Source organism: Camelina sativa, chromosome 17 (assembly GCF_000633955.1).
Source record: "Camelina sativa cultivar DH55 chromosome 17, Cs, whole genome shotgun sequence".
NCBI lineage: Eukaryota > Viridiplantae > Streptophyta > Magnoliopsida > Brassicales > Brassicaceae > Camelina > Camelina sativa.
Window position 1 is genome coordinate 18406675 of NC_025701.1, and position 13572 is coordinate 18420246.

Consider the following 13572-nt stretch of genomic DNA (forward strand, 5'->3'; position numbering starts at 1 on the left):
CAGTTTGAACTATTTATGACATAACTTGTCTTGACTTTAGAAAAAACAATTCACCAACTCTTCTCTATTGGGAATTTGACAACAAGTAAAGTAAGCGTGAGCAGATTTTTCTCTCCATAATTTATTTCTTACCAGTAAAGAAAAAAAAAAAGCCTATATATGCATGCATTCATTTACAAACCATTCGTTTGAAATTCACTTCTAATGGTCACAAATAATCCCCTAATCGTGTATATCATTCGTACACACAAATTGGTATTTTGTTGTTGTTGTTGTTGTTGTTACACTTCGATGGTCCGGCATATATATATATATATATATACTAGGAGTTGATCCGTGTTACGCACGGGCTTATCTTCATATTTGTTTTATTGTCAATTTTTTTAACTGTTAGATTTTCATCTTTTTGTATTCTGCTTTTTTAGTTGGATTTTCTTTTTATTGATAAAAATGATATAATTTTTTAGGAAAAGAGTATGTATCTTAGTAATTAAACTACACTCTCATGTATAATGGATTTTATTAGTCATGTTTACTTTTTTGAATAACAAAATGTTTAAAAGCTTAGACTGATTCTCTTTTAGGACATGTTGTTTTGCGATATAACCATTTTGCAATACATTTATGGCGAATTTTGTGATTACAAAATAGATGATTTATGTAATATATTTGTAAACATTGAAATGATATTTAACATTAAAATGGTCAATCAATATTTAAACAACTTCATGCTTGATGCAAGCTGTATGGGCAAATGATCATCGTCTTTGTATTTTCTGCTTGGTCAAGACGTAATTTGTCAACTAAAGATTNTAAAGAAAAAAAAAAAGCCTATATATGCATGCATTCATTTACAAACCATTCGTTTGAAATTCACTTCTAATGGTCACAAATAATCCCCTAATCGTGTATATCATTCGTACACACAAATTGGTATTTTGTTGTTGTTGTTGTTGTTGTTACACTTCGATGGTCCGGCATATATATATATATATATATACTAGGAGTTGATCCGTGTTACGCACGGGCTTATCTTCATATTTGTTTTATTGTCAATTTTTTTAACTGTTAGATTTTCATCTTTTTGTATTCTGCTTTTTTAGTTGGATTTTCTTTTTATTGATAAAAATGATATAATTTTTTAGGAAAAGAGTATGTATCTTAGTAATTAAACTACACTCTCATGTATAATGGATTTTATTAGTCATGTTTACTTTTTTGAATAACAAAATGTTTAAAAGCTTAGACTGATTCTCTTTTAGGACATGTTGTTTTGCGATATAACCATTTTGCAATACATTTATGGCGAATTTTGTGATTACAAAATAGATGATTTATGTAATATATTTGTAAACATTGAAATGATATTTAACATTAAAATGGTCAATCAATATTTAAACAACTTCATGCTTGATGCAAGCTGTATGGGCAAATGATCATCGTCTTTGTATTTTCTGCTTGGTCAAGACGTAATTTGTCAACTAAAGATTATAGACTCATATAGTCATATTAATACATGTCACTTTCAAACTACGACAATAACTTGTTTGGACATTGTTTCTGTTGTTGCCTTACAGAAATAGCCAAGAGCTACCATCATTTTTAAGTTTTGAATTTATTCCATGAGTAATCTTTTATTAATGATGATAAAGTTTAGAGATATAAAATAAATATTATATTATTTAATGTTGCACATTTTTCATTCTCAGATTCATATAATGTATGATTTATTTCCCTTTTAACTGTTGGTAACCCCTAACATCAAAAGCACCTTTTTTTTCCTGTTAACAAAAAANTAGGAGTTGATCCGTGTTACGCACGGGCTTATCTTCATATTTGTTTTATTGTCAATTTTTTTAACTGTTAGATTTTCATCTTTTTGTATTCTGCTTTTTTAGTTGGATTTTCTTTTTATTGATAAAAATGATATAATTTTTTAGGAAAAGAGTATGTATCTTAGTAATTAAACTACACTCTCATGTATAATGGATTTTATTAGTCATGTTTACTTTTTTGAATAACAAAATGTTTAAAAGCTTAGACTGATTCTCTTTTAGGACATGTTGTTTTGCGATATAACCATTTTGCAATACATTTATGGCGAATTTTGTGATTACAAAATAGATGATTTATGTAATATATTTGTAAACATTGAAATGATATTTAACATTAAAATGGTCAATCAATATTTAAACAACTTCATGCTTGATGCAAGCTGTATGGGCAAATGATCATCGTCTTTGTATTTTCTGCTTGGTCAAGACGTAATTTGTCAACTAAAGATTATAGACTCATATAGTCATATTAATACATGTCACTTTCAAACTACGACAATAACTTGTTTGGACATTGTTTCTGTTGTTGCCTTACAGAAATAGCCAAGAGCTACCATCATTTTTAAGTTTTGAATTTATTCCATGAGTAATCTTTTATTAATGATGATAAAGTTTAGAGATATAAAATAAATATTATATTCCTTAATGTTGCACATTTTTCATTCTCAGATTCATATAATGTATGATTTATTTCCCTTTTAACTGTTGGTAACCCCTAACATCAAAAGCACCTTTTTTTTCCTGTTAACAAAAAAAGGGAAATGATACGAATCCTTCAAGATTCAAAACCTATTCAATGGCTTTAAACCAAAAATATAATAAAATAAAGATCACCTTTTGGTGATTTTATTCACTTCGGCACTGTTTAAGACAAATACTCATCATCTTTATTTTGTTGTTACGTGAAGACATAAGCGAAAGTTGAAATCAAAGTCCCATATCACAAGTTAACTGAAATCAATTACAAATCACCTCGTCTAACGTTGTTTCTTCTATGTCTTCCTTCGACATATATATATAAATAATAGAGATCTGATCATCTATTTTAAGCTTTAGGTCTCCCTATCTGTAAGAATCTTAACAAATATCCAAGTTAGAATAATTTATGAAATAAAAAATGTATAATTAAATTTTAAAATCAAAAAAACATTTTCTAACACAATTATACCGTTGTGTGATATATATCTTAGGCTAAGTTGCATTGTTTTGACTTTATGAATATGTCGTAGTGTACATGCACATAGGCTCATTGAAACGACCTGACCCGTTTTTTTTTTAATAATAAATACAATATATTAGTAAGCATCCCATACTATTAGTAAGCATCGACCGCAAGTTCTTTCCGAAGAGATATGTATATGTTGTCACCACTACAACAAACACCAGAAATGTTGCACAGTTAGAGACTTAGAAAGAGTAGAACGAATCTGGAAAAAAAAAAAGACAAAACAAAACCAATACCTTTCTAAAATGCAAGTCAGTATTAAAGTGAAAGTTGTCTTTGAAGGGTGGTTCTGATCTTTGTTTTCAAATGTTCGAGACAAGGATATTTGGCCAACAACATCTGGTGAGTGGGTTAATATAGATATAAATCATATACTGAAGAGCAAAGTGGAAGCTAAGAGACAAGAAATACGAACAGTGCAAAATAGGTTGTTACCTGGAAGCTCCTCACCCTTGTCTACCATATCAAGCAAGTCTGAAAAAGTACAGAACCTAAAATAATCAAAGCCAATAGAGTATTGTCGTTTTTTAACAGTCTCCAAAGACGTTTTCTCCGTGAAAACAATTTTCCACTTGTGGTTGGTGCGACGATAACGGTTGGAGGATGGAACAACATCGAAATCGTTGATGATGTACAACTGGCCTTTAACCAATTGATCTTGAAACTTAGGCACACAATTAGGAAGGACCGAAGCTTGTATAGCACAATCCTGAAACAAAGGCAAAATGAAAGTGTTAAAACAGAGGTAAATCAGGGGTTAAGAGGAACAATAATAGAGATAATATACATTTTCATAAGAAAAGAGACATTTTCATCAGGAACAATAAGTAAGATATTGTTTCTTCGAAAGTCTCGAACTTCCCAAATATGGATGACCTGAACAACAATCCTATTGATACCAGTGTTGTGTGTTTCATTGGAGGTTGAATCAAGAGTAGAGTATTGTTTTAGGTTTACCCATGGTGTGAGAGAGAGAAGGTGAGTGTCGTCAAAGGTTGTTATTTAAAAGAAAACTTAATGCAATGGTTGAGGGAGAGTAATCAGGGATTGGAATGAAATGTTAATGACCATGAAATCATAGATGTTTGGTATTTTTTCATTACGTTATAATTGGGTGGTAAACGTAAAGATGAAAATAAAGCATATACTTCATTGGAATTCTTTAATTACCTTAAAGATTATAATAAGCAATACAAATAACGTAATCATAATAATGGTTCATATGATTCTAATTGGTACTGCAAATCTAAACCCCTTTTTTAAAAAAATTAAATTTGATTCCAAACAATTTGAAAATGATTTTGGACAGGATTAATGTTACATACAGTTCGGAACTTTAAATAGGTGTTCGGGATCTTGACACAGACATTAAACCGGAAATGATTTAGAATTTGGTGGTGGAGTAGGAGAATTAAACCAAAGAAACCCAAAGATTAAGAGATTTTTGTGAAGGTACATCGAAGGTGGTAGCTGCTGTGAACGATGGTTGTGAAAAGGTAAGTACAGGTGAATTCTACACATACCTTTAACAAATTACAAACTACAATAGATAACGAAGGTTTTTTTTTTTTTTTTTGAACGAAGTACTAGCTAGTTTTGTAAATCTCTAAATGCTCTGAAGTTGGTGAAGTGTTGGTGTTATAGATTATGATCCACACGCGGTGCACTCTTGTGAGTCCCATCCAAGTATTCAACCTTATTTTGTGATGTGTAACTTACAAGTGATCATCTGACCTTTTTACACAATTTCTTCAGATTCAACCTTTCGACTATTGGTTTTATCTTATTCTTGGCAATGAAGTTATAGTCCTTAATTAGTTCACCTATTCTCTATATTCATCGTATGAAAGATGAAACTAAATTGTAGACAATGGAAAAAAAAAAGACCTTAAGAACGTAATTAATTAGTTTATTGTGTTATTTGTGTTTACATGTACGTTTTCAAAATATAGAACATCTCCCTTTCTAGAGTAGTTTTTTAGTAAAATAGAATATAAAATCAAACTCCAAGTGACGTCAAGTCGGAGTTTCTTCTTATGTTTAATTGCGTTTACGATTCAAGTTTTTTTTTTTCTAAATTAGAACACTCAAACAAAAATAAAAAAATACAAAAATGCATACGACAACCTACAATTCAATATTTTTAAAAAATCTGTTATTTATAGCTTATTACTACAGTTCACCAAATATCAATAAACATCAGAAAAAGAAAAGACTGATGACGATGAGCAAATTTAACTCTACGTCATGCGGTTTTTATAGTGTTTTTCTTCTGCCAACCTCGCAACAAACCACGGTGATAGATTTACATACCAAAAAGTTTTATTTTAAATTAACTATTATAAATCAAAGACAACAAAAACATGATTTTCAAAGAAACAAAAATTGTCTTAAACAAAAATTGTCTTAAAGAAACAAAAAGCTGGTCAATCGATAAGAAATTGTATCATCTTAGTGAACAACTCAAAATGGTTCGTTACAAAAAAAAATTCTCCTTGACAATAATGTGTAGACTTCTAAATTACGAATTCCGATTAAAATTTACACAAATATATAAGATATTTCCGGTCAAATGGAAAATATGAGGTAAGAATATATATTTGGAATGAAATGGAAATGTGAATGAGAAACATGAGATTACAGATTACGTGCCTTTTTCTCCAAGCGGGGCTGTCGACTATATAAAAATAGAAGATAATGGGAGAAAAACAATTATGACAAATCGATAAGAGAAGAAGGACGATGGGGTTTGGTGAGAGCACCATGATTAGTTATGTCTGGTGCCATACTGCCATTCTTTCTAATGATATTTTTGTTTATTTAAATTTGTGTTATGTCCCTATAACATTGGTTACAGTTTCAGGTTTCGAATAGAGATGGAACCGTACGATGAAGTGCGCAGTTTTAATAGTAACAAAATTATATACCTACCTTCATTCAAAAAAATTAGAGATACCTACTACGACTATAATGTAAATTACCATCAAAGTTTCGCACAATATTTAAAATACAGGTAAAGATTATTTGGATGTTTGAATCACACACCTACACCCTAATTGAGTGATTGGAGGAGATACAACATGTTAAAGTAAGATTTAGCATATGTAATATGTATATAATACTAAGATTTAGCATATTAAATATTTATTTATTCAAATAAATATATTTATAACTGCATTAAATAAAACAACGCATTATATTTTCACCCTAATGTTTTGGTGGATACTTGTAACATCCGCGAACCGGATTTTGTGATTTTGAAAGGAGTGTCGATCGACACCCTAGTCGCATCGATCGACACCACTAATTTCTGGGTTCGGCCGGTTTGATTAATTGCCGAATTGGTTCGGTTTGGTTCAATTAAATCCCTAAATCGTGTTATAAGCGTCTAAGGACGAGTTTAAGGGTTTTTGGGGGGAGTTATTTGGTCGCCGCTTAGTGAAAGAAAGAGAGAAAAGAGAGAAAAACGTTTTTGTGACTTTCTGGACTTGTTCTTGGAGTTTTTGGAGAGATCTGAGGCTGTAGGAGGGTTAGTTGTTGCTGGAAACGAAGGGGGAGCTTCTGGAGGTGTTGTTTTCCATGTTTCTCAATCCAATCTTCCTGTTCTTGAGGTGAGTGCTTGACCATGGTTGATCTAAGCATGAGATCTCTCTTGTTTGTGTGTTTTCTTTGCTGTTTGTGTTGTTTTGTTGCTTGGGTTCGTTGCTTTTGTGATTCCCAGTGATTTCTGAGGTAATTGGGTGAGATTGGGATGGATTCGGGATGGTTTGGAATCGGGATTCGTCGTTCGTGTTCGCGCAGTTCGCGTCTGCAGGTATGGCATCAATCGACACTCAAGGAGCATCGGTCGACACCGTTTGGTGGAGCATCGGTCGACACCCTACTGGCATCGGTCGACACCCTACTGGCATCGGTCGACACCTTTGGTTCAGCATCGGTCGACACTTTCTTGTGGCATCGGTCGACACTAGTCTCAACCGAGACTTGTTTTCCTGGTTTGCTGTATTGCTTGTGTTTGTTTGCTTGCTTAACTTGAGGGTCTCATATGCTTGTGTGTATAACCCAGTAGATGGGAGGACGGCCTCACTAAGTATTTATGATAATACTTACGCATCTCAATTGTTGTTTGTGGTGTGCAGGTAAAGGAAAAGTGTGATCGTGGGATCAAAGGCGATGAGGAGGAGGATGTTCTAGAGGCTTGATTGATTGTGGTCTAGCTGTTGTTAGGTTGCTCGATTAAGTCAATGGAACATTGTAGGATGTTAGCTTTTGGTTATTTCTTTATTTGGATTATGTTGCTTTTGAGTATTGGTTAATTGATGTTGGAATTCTTTTGGTTAATGGAATTTGTTTTGCTTGGTTATTCCGCGGTTATTGATTGTTGTTAGGATGTTAGTGGGTATGGGACCACTAGTAAATTAAAGTATTAAAAAAAAAAAAAAAAAAAAACGGGAAGGGTTGTTTCGATACTCTATCTTATAGTAAGAGAATTCTTCACCGGATTACTCAGTTGGATTTGTTGAATAATGTTTTAGTCGATAATTCCAAAATTTGCAGTGTCAGTGTATTTGTTGAACCATCTTTAGCAAAAGTAATGTATTTGTTTAAAAGCCAACCGGTTTAAGTTTATGCATAATTCTTGACTAAAGTCAGTTGTAGATAATTAAAGAAAAGCAAAGTCTATAATCTTCTCGAAGACATGCACATTCAAACTTAAGTTACTTAACAATGTAAACTCAAATGTCAAATGCCAAATCTTATGACTTTTAAACTTACATAAAATATTAATAAATTAGTTAGTAAGAATTCAACAAAAGTATTTGGAATTATTCTAGAAGTTAATTAAGTAATGGAACTTTATGATCTGCAGCTGACATCTGTCGATGTTCGTCACTACACTACCAACAGGGCAACATGCAACAGCTACGAAGAATTATAGTGGGATATAGGCTCTTGATGGGCCTTATAATGTTAATCAAGCCCATACTTAAAAAGACTTATTTAATCACCTAAATAAATAAATTTGACTATTTAAGTGATATCCTAAATACAATTCTGATTCTTTAGTGATATCTTAATACTTTATCTACTAACCATCAACATATTTTTAATTTAAAACATATATATATATATATATATATATATATATATATATTGTTTGTATTTAAACTTTGGTTGCATAAAAAAAACTAGGTGTGATGTTTCCTTCTCATGTTGCATAAATGTTTCTAAAAATCTTAATTGAAAAACATAATTTTGAACCTTTAGTGATTTAAAGTTATTTTGAATCATTAGTAACTAGGATATATCCCGTGCTTAAAGCACGATCAATATTTTTCAAAAAATTTATAATATAATAATAAAAATTATTGTTTTTTTTTAATTATTTTGTATGAGATAATATTTATTTTTAATTGTTATGTAAATCTATTAGTCTATTTGAATACTAATTATTTTAGAATATTATAGTATTTTATTTTTGACGTATTATTACAGTTTTATATTGTTTATTTGTTGTATTTGCATCATATTTTGTGAAATATAAAATAGTAATTTTAATATTATAATTGTGAGTAAATAAAAATTATTAATTTATCATCTATATAAATTTAGTTTTACCAACCCGCCAATGTGAAAATTAAAACACACATTTTCATATATTGAGTAATATATCTTCGTTTTAAAAAATTCAAATCACAACATATGCAAAAAAAAAATATGCATTTTATTAATTATAAGTATTATATGAATGTTCTAAACAATTTGTAAATAAAATAAAATAAAGATGATAGGAGAATCATAATTTGAAATCTTAACAAAATCTTCGAATTTAGTTATCAAAAATAATTGTATTGTAAACTTGGATATAAAATCTTAGTTTTAAAATTATGATTGGTTTATATGTTTTAAAAAAAACAATTAGTAATTTCGTCCATAATTTATTAGAGAGAAAAAATATATTTTTAGATTTTTTAATATTTTATATGTGAGTGTTTTTTATTTTTTATTTAATTATATTTATTTAAATTAGTTAATTAAGCTTAATTAATTTTTTCTAATGGCAATTGAATGAAATTTTTTACACATTTTAAGGTTAATTTCATATTTGTACTTCTCAATTAATATAGTAGGATATCTAATATTTTGTCTACTGCTTATCTAATAATTAACATATTTTTTATTAATTATTTTTCTTTTTAGTTAGTATTTAAACTTAGTTGCATGGAAAACTCCCTCCTATGTTTCTTTCTCATTTTGGAATCAAAATCTCTTGAAAACTTAAGAAAGCACAATATAAATAAAATTTATAAAAAAAATTTAAACGATGAAATCTTGACTTTTTAATTAGGAATAATACATATGTATAGTACATATGGCACTTTGTAAGTTTTTAAAACATAATGTTGAACCAAAGAGATACCCTATTTGATTTCTAAGTATATCTATTACTAGTGCTTATTTCTTTTTTTTTTCAAGCAACTTTTGTAATTCCTTTCTTTTATCATTTTTTTTAATCTAAAAGTTGGTTGTATGTAATTCCTTTTAAATTATTGTAACTTAAAAAAACATTATGTTGAACAAAAGAGTACTGTGATTACTCGTCTTAGTCACCTAGATAAATTTGAATCTTTAGTGATATCTTAATATTGTATCTACTACTTATATAATCATTAACATATATTTTTAATTAACAATCTTTTTTTTTAAGTTAGTATTAAAACTTAGGTTGCATTGAAAACTTTGTCCAATATTTATTTTTTATTTTATGATCATAATCTCTTAAAAACAGGAGAAAATATCGTTTAAATAGAATTTAGAAAAATCTTAATAAAGAAACACGACAGAATCTTGACTTTTTAATTACAAATAATATATGAAGAAATATTAGTAGATGATTAATTGATTATAGATTCAAAAAGAATAAAGAAAATAGCTATGAGTTAGATATTTTAGGAAACTAACTTTTTTGTGAAAAAAAAAAGAAAAAAAAAAGAAAAAACTGCCATCAAACAAAAAATATAAAGATACAATAACGTACTGTAATTTTTAAGAAAAAAAAAAAGAAAAAGGTTCTTTTGGCTAAAACAACGTCGTTTTTATTTTCTGTTTTAGCCAAAAGATAGAAATTTTATCTTCTGTTTTAGCCAAAAGATAGAAATGAAGAAGATAGAAACGACATCGTTTTAGCCAAAAGAAGTTTTTTCTTTTGTTTCTCAAAACGACATCCCCTATATATTAATAGAGGAACATTTTGGCAAAAAAGCCGAGGTGTCAGCATTACAGAGCTCAGTGCACATTCTATAAATTAACCCTCAAATTATTAACTTATTTACAAATGACTGCCATTGTATTTATTTACAAAAAAATATATTAAAAAAAATCATACCTAGACGTACATATACCTATTGAACGCATAACCTCTACTAACACCTATAAATACATAATCACCACCCACCTCATCACCAAATAACTCCACTGGAACAAAAATATGTCTTCTTTTAAAAGTCCAATCCAAAATTTTCACAGGGAACTGAATCCTCTACAAATTGTGTCACATTCGCCCAGTTTTATAGCCGTCATTTCTCATCATGGTTGAGATAAATAGCCAATACAAGTCAAATGAGGAGATTCCTACTAAGTTTGTGTATAACATGAATGAAAAACAGTGAAAGAAAAAAGTGTAAAGGATGAAATCCCAATTGCAAACCTCTGTTCGGTAAGTTTTCTTTTTAAGCTATATTCTAACTAACAAAATCTATTTTACATTTGCACAGATCCCAAAAGGTGTACTACACGAACCAATTGGTCAGACTCATAACATAAAGAAACTGTTTCAATATTTAGTCAAAGGAGACGGATTCACAAGGGCAAGAAAGAAAATCAAAAGAAGTCATGAAAACGTCGAAACTAATATAGATTTAGAGTAAAATATTTCAGATGTATTAAGAAAATCAAAATAAGCAGACAATTGTGATTTTAATAAATCCATTAATATGTGTAATTCAATCGAATAATTTCTATTTAATTTCATATAACTTGTATGTGTGATCAAGCACAACAATTAACATGATCTACATATTACCCTAAATTTGTTTATGTAACTACGAAATCGATGTTAATTTGTTTAACAATACAATTTTTTTTGTCACATTTATCATATATTTACGTATATACAAAATCTATGATATTCCTGAATATTAAAAACAAATAAGTTTCACAACACATTAGGTAAGAATTGTGTTATTATTCTGTTATAACAAAGTACAAACAATTATATCTATTGGGTTATTATTCCTTCTCAAAAATAATTTAAGTGATATATATATAGAATATTCTCTAAAAAATAACAAATTAAAAACAAAATCATGGTTCACATAACGAATTCCCGTTTCCTCCATATATCTTGAATGCCCTTTAATTAAGGCGCAAATTCACCAAAACAGTAAGTAAAATCGGTTAATTTCAAATAATGTAAGGAATATAGATAATTAGAAGATATGCTGGAACAAATATGATACAAGTTCCCTATTTTGTAATAACAACTATATATTTAAGGTATCATTACAATTTATCTTACAAATTTTGCCAAAAAGAAAATTAAAATAAAAACAAAATCAGTTCACATAACAAATTTCCTAACTTCAGGAGCTGTTATTGGAGAGATGATTTCTAAATCCATATGGAATTGTAAATTTTAGAAATCAAAACAGATGGATTTCGAAATAACATGTTTTATCCTTGGATTTCAATCATTCTATTTTACACTATCAAATCCATTCAAATCCATATAAAACATAATGTGGATTTTGAAATCCAAAAACAAATCATTAAATGAATAACAGAGGATTTTAAAAAGTATTTGTAAATCATGGAACCAATAACACATGATTTTGATAAGTATTTTAAAATCAATGATTGAATAACACATGATTTTTGTTCGGATTTCCAAATCCATCAAAATCATACATCCAATAACCCCCCTCAGTATATTTTAGATGTCCTTAAATTAAGGCGCAAATAAACCAAAACTCTAAAAACAATCTTCTAATTTTAATTACGATGTTATTAATGTTTTTTCAATAATGAAAGATAACTTTTTCGGTTCTATGTTTCCTTGATTTTAGATGCAAATCAACCCGCATATCATGTTTAAAAATTAGCAATTACAATTTTAACTTGACATATCCTTGACTAACTTGCCAAATAAATATATGACATAAAATATAAATAAAAGAAATCTACTCCAAACAGGAAAATCAGTTATATATAGCAAACTTAATCCTTGATTACATTAAAAAGTGAATAATATAATAACATAAACCAAAATCCTTGATTTGCTAAATCACATTTCGCCAAAAATCAGATTAGCAAAACCTAATCTAAGATTGAAAATAGTACCCCTATAGAAACGTTCATCCATTCCCATCATTTCCACCAACCAAACTTATTCAAAGTTAATAATAATATGAGTATACATCAAATAAATTAAATAAAAATTAAAAATAAAATATGATTTATATAAACATGATACTGCGCGAGGCGCAGATCCTCTACCTAGTTATTTCTTATGTGGTCTCCACGTAAGCAGCCGTTATTGGTTTCTTAATACCGTTACGGCTTGTGTATGTTTTAATACCATTTTACTAGTTGAGATATTAAATTTAAATTTTATTGAACTTAATATATAAATTTGCTCAATGCTAAAGTAATGATAGAAATTCAACATATCTCTTAACTTAGTTATGAAATTACCGATTTTCCGATAAAAATACTATAGATGAAGTGAATGTTAGTTTTTTAATTTTTTTTTCCTTCTATGACTACTTTGTAGTTTGTACATGGACACATACTTAACATATACATGTAGACTAACATTTTTTTTTTCTAAGTAACTTTTGTAATTCCTTTCTCTCATCAATGTTTTTTTTTTTTTTTTTTTCCAATCTCAAAGTTGGTTTTGCTATTCGATTACTATTATCCGCAAACTACTTTTTTTCATGTTCTTTTCAAGTCAGCTCATAGCTGTAACAATAATAATTTTCTTGATAAAACTTCTGTAATTGACCCAAAAAAAGGAAGAAGATACAATTTCACACCAATTGCAGTATACATCCTGCCATTAAAGCAAAGCTCCTCAGCCGCCGTTAGATCAAAAAAAAAAACTCTGTAAATTTAGAGCCGTTGTGTGATTATATACAATACAACATCTCTACGGCGAAGCTGTCTTTCTTATAAATAGATTTTAAATTTTTTTATTTGTGTTTTTATTTCTTTCTTAAAACTTTCTGTTTTTTTTTTCCTTCTTTTCGTCTCTGCTGTTAAAGCGGGAAATTTTTCTGAGGTCGACGTGCCGGTTAATTCCGCCGGAAAATTCGAAGAATCCCCGGCAATAGACTCGGCGGAGACGAAGATTTTGTGTCTCTAACCCTTTCCCCTTTGTGAATTTTGTTCTCTTTGACTACGAAGATACTAAAATCGAAACCCCAAAAAAAAAAAAAAAAAAAAAAACCC